Source organism: Leptonotus elevatus, chromosome 11 (genome assembly GCF_054856555.1).
Source record: "Leptonotus elevatus isolate MCC_2025b chromosome 11, RoL_Lele_1.0, whole genome shotgun sequence".
NCBI lineage: Eukaryota > Metazoa > Chordata > Actinopteri > Syngnathiformes > Syngnathidae > Leptonotus > Leptonotus elevatus.
Window position 1 is genome coordinate 18363897 of NC_141249.1, and position 4750 is coordinate 18368646.

Genomic DNA, 4750 nt, shown 5'->3' on the forward strand with positions numbered 1-4750 from the left:
TGCAGCCACCACGCTGAGCTTCTCTGCTTATATATGTGTGTGTGTGTTTGTGAGAGAGCGAGAGAGAGAGAGAGAGGGAGAGAGAGAGAGAAGAGAGGGGGGCAGAGGGGGAGGGAGAGATGGAGGAACAAAATAAAAATTTTCAGGGGGTTACCTCTAATTTTAATTGTTTTTCCACTCATTCAAATTGTTTCATTTTTAAACTGTTCCGCTCATTCTTAGTCCTTTTTGTTGTTGTTGTAGATTTCAAAATAAGATGCCACAATAAACATTTTGGGAGATTTACCTCTAATTTGGTTCTTTGGTTGTTGTTTTTTTGACGGATTGAAACTATTGGCGCTTTAAACTGTTGAGCTTATTTTTATTCCAAAACATTTCACTGTAACTAAAAGCTAAAAATTTCGTTTTTTAAATGTTTTTATTTTTCTTAACTTCATTGAAAGACCTTTTTTTTTCATTGACAAAAAATATAGGAATGGGCGAGTTTAGATACCAGGTGTCAGTATCGGGTCAATACCCTACAGCCTTATTTCAACGTATCAGTACTCGTGACGGTAGCTGCGTTTCCATTACCCTCAGTTTTGCGCAAAAGGCAACGGGCGACATCGTTGAAATCCATCTGTCCGCACCATAACACGAGTTTTAGCGCACACACACAACACCAAATGCCCGAATCCGCCCGATTAGGGGAGGGAGATGTTTGTAAAGTAATATTAAGAACTTCGGGCGTCTGTCTTCCGTAAATATCATGAGCACCTCCTACGGAACTGCGAAATCCCGCGAGACGGGACATTACGAGAATTGCGCCACAGAAGCGCAACGTTCTTCAATGGAAACACCGGCAAGTCGAAATTTTATTTTTTTGGGCGAAAAACTGTAATGGAAATGCACCTAGTGACCGTGACCGATACCTGTATCGGCCACCCTCTTGTGGCCATTTTATGATCAGGAACTAGAAATTAGAAGACTAAAAAATGTCCATTAATTTTATGCAATTTTAAGGGAAAATGCTATATTTAGATCTTTCTTATTGTTTTTTGGGGGGAACGAAAGTCTTCGGAATTGAGTGCCAGCAGTTCCTTTCCAAATTCCCCTTGAAATTACATAGTTTTAGTATCACTCTCTTCTATCTCATACACTTCGGAGACTGAAAATTCCAAACCCTGACTATGAAAAATGCACTGGAACACCAAATGTAATTGACCTCCGACAAGGTGAAGTCCATTGGGATGCCTTTCAAATCAGCCAAATCATACATTTCCGAACTCTAAGTGTGTTGAAACACCACTTGAAAGCACCTAGCGTGAAATTTCTGCCTTGTGATGACAAAGAGTACATTGGAATAACGCAAATTGTCAAACTTTGATAAAGAAAAGTCCTTTGGAATTGGAAATCCTGCAACCTTGGCTAGGAAGTGAGCATTTGATAATCAAATATTTCCAACCTCACACATGCATGGTACCGCACTCAAATAATTTTCAGACCTTTGACTAAGAAAAGCGCATTGAAACACCCATAAAAGTCCAACTGTTGACTATAAAAAAAATATTTGAATGAACTGGAAAACCCATTCCCCCACGCCCCTTCTTTTTTGAATTTCTGACCTTCAACTGGGAAATATGCATTGAAATCCCACAAATTGTGAAGCTGATGAGAATGCATTGGAACACCACAAAATCTCTAACTAGAAATGTATCACTTCTGCATTGAAAAATCAAAAATTTCCCATAACTGACGAGATCAACTCCCTTAGATTGCCAATTTGTTTATTTTAAGCCTCGGCCAAGGAAATCAAAATTGAAAAAGTTAATTGAAGTGAGCATGAACCATAATAAATCTCGGAAACACTAATTGCGATTAGAATTTCACATGAAAAATTCCAACCAGAGATTTCCAGCCTCCAACTGTGATTGTAATGCCAATTGAATGATGCCAATCGTTAATTTTGAACCCGCATGCTGAGAAAAGAGCATTGTAGCGACTTTGAACTTCGAAAAAAGCAAAACTGTATTGGACGTTGTATTGAGTTTTGAATGACGAACCGCATCCTCTGTTATTCGCTTAAAATTTGTATTATTAAATTATATTGTTATTAAGTTATGATTTTGGCATCCCTGGTGGAATCTTTTTGTTTTTAATTCATTGATATTATGTTTTTAGTCAACATTTGAGAGGTCATGATTTGTTGGCAGACATTGAATGCACCACAGGCACAGTTAAAAGTAAAAATGAAAGTACTTATTTGCTTCTCTCTTGATGCAGCTTGTAAAAATAATCTGTGTACTCTACCTGTACGTTACAATTTGCTACATTCCCTAACATTTATTTTTGTGCGTAAATACCAAACACTGTTAATGTCTTTATATTATTTGTGTAAAGTGCTAGTGCGAGGATTTGTCGGCCCACGTGTGATATCGCGTCAGCTTTTACGCTAACGTATTATTTAGGCTAATATGCTAGCTAATAATGCTGATGAGCCTCATGTGAAACTGAATATGGTCATTTATGTGACATGGTTTCATGATTGTGTACATGCTAGAAGCATGGTGTTGACGTTTTATTATGCTTTCCAACTTAATTGCTTTATTTTTACCGCCATCTTGTGGCATCCATACGAAATCGTGGGATATTTCTAACTTCCCAACTATCTTAAATCCTTTATTAATCCTATTGCCAGTTTATGTTGTACTCCAAAAATGTTGACTTGTCATTCCACACAGTATGGACTTGTTGAACCTGGCTCAAATGAACCACAAATTTACAACGACCCTTTGTGTTTTGTTCCCTCCTGAGATCACATGTTGCACCATTTGAACGCTGGCACACATTCGCACACGCCTGAAGGCCCCATCTTCCAATTGTTGACAGGAATAAGGACGGAATCGTTAGGGAGGGGCTGGCTGTTGTGGGTGTTTAAAAAAAACAGACATTCTGACATTTATTTGCTGTTTCTTGGTGTCTTGTGATGTCCTGTTCTACCAGCGGTGTCCAAAGATTCACCCACCACATATACTAATGATAAAATCAAACGAGATATCAAAACATTTATTTTTAGTTATGTTTTGTTTCAGTTGAATTTCACAAGGCAACACAACATATATTGATTTAAAAAAATAATAATACACAACACACTTAAGCTAACATTTGCTGCTTTCAACTTTTGCTTTAATTTTGTTTTTGGACAATAGTTGGTTGCAGTTCAGAAGCAAAGTTTATCTCATAGAAGTCCATTTTAAAGTCAAGTTTATTTGTTTAGCCCTCAACTCATTCACTCCCAGCCATTTTCACTGAAGCAACCCCCTTCGCTCCCGGCTGTTTTACTTGATTTTGACTGATTTTGCGAGGCTCACAGAATATTCTGTTCTATTGCTATAAAAACGTGGAACCTACCAAAAAGAGATTAGAGTATCTTCTTTCATTAGAAAAAAAGTATATTTGTATCTGTTTCCGTTTTGCAGCAATTAGCATTAGAATATAGCTACGTTTCATCATTATTCACATTCCTGGTGAAAACACTTGCCAAAAAGAACTTCTTTCAACAATATGGCCCTGGCTTATCTCTTATACTCTGCTGCCACCTGCTGGCCGTTTTTTGTAATAACTACCATTGCTTTAAGCGACCTCTTCAGGTCGGAGGCTGCATCAAAGCTTTCTGTATGCTCTAGCATAAAAAAAGTATAGATACGTTTTTGGGACCATGGCACTATTTAAAATAGAATGTTTTTATATATTTTTTTGTGAGCAAATGAATTAATCACAAGCAAATCTGTAAAAGCTTTACAGGAGGCTAGGAGAAAAAAATAGATACAAATGGAGGAGAAGCGGCAGTAAAGGAGGCCTAAATAAAAAAATTGTTAAAGAAGCAGTCCAGTATGTTACGTTAGCTGGATCGACCGTTACTGACGACATGACAAGGCTAAAATCTGATTGGGAAAACTACAAAATGAAAGTTCACCACTTGTTGCAGTTTCCAGTTTTCACACATCAGGTGGAATGAGTAAAGACCACACTGCTGCTTCTTCCACAAATTACAGCAATGTGCTCATGTCACATTTTTACCAGACTCGTGATTTATGGTGAACAGTTCATAACGGTCCACTCTGTTATACGTTGACTAACCAGAGGCCACATTTGTAAATGTGTGAACGAGGTCAAGCAACAAATAAGACGTTTCGTAGCTCTCTTTCTAGGCTGCAACATTTAGCAAATGTTTGCATTCAAAATGCAAAAAAATAAATAAATAAAAAACACCTTACGAACAAAGTGGGCACAAGCCCCCCATTTTTTGGCCCACCTTTGATGTGCCTACCTTTCACTTACAGAATAAGTCGCTTTAATGAGCAAGAGCAATTTCAACAGTTGCTACACCGCCGGGTATCTGGGCTACTTTGTGTCTACCCTCTAAAAATGGTGTCTCTTGCCTGCCATCAACACTTAAAGGCTCAGGTGGCTCACCCAATGAAACCGTACCTCTAATTGAACATCCTCAACACATTAACGCTTGTAAACGACACATCAGTTATCACACATTGATTAATTTTTCTTGAATTCACATTGACGCCGCTACAGTAGACAAGAGAGAGCACGTTGGAGCCCGTCTAGGTTGGCAGGTATGGGATCATGTGCAATTACAAACATGCCAGCATGTGCATGTCCGAGAAAAGGGAGCAGTGAACAAAAAAGGCGTTGTCGGTGTTTGGTGTTCTGCATGCTTTCATAACATTATCCACCGCGACAGACTTGTGACAGA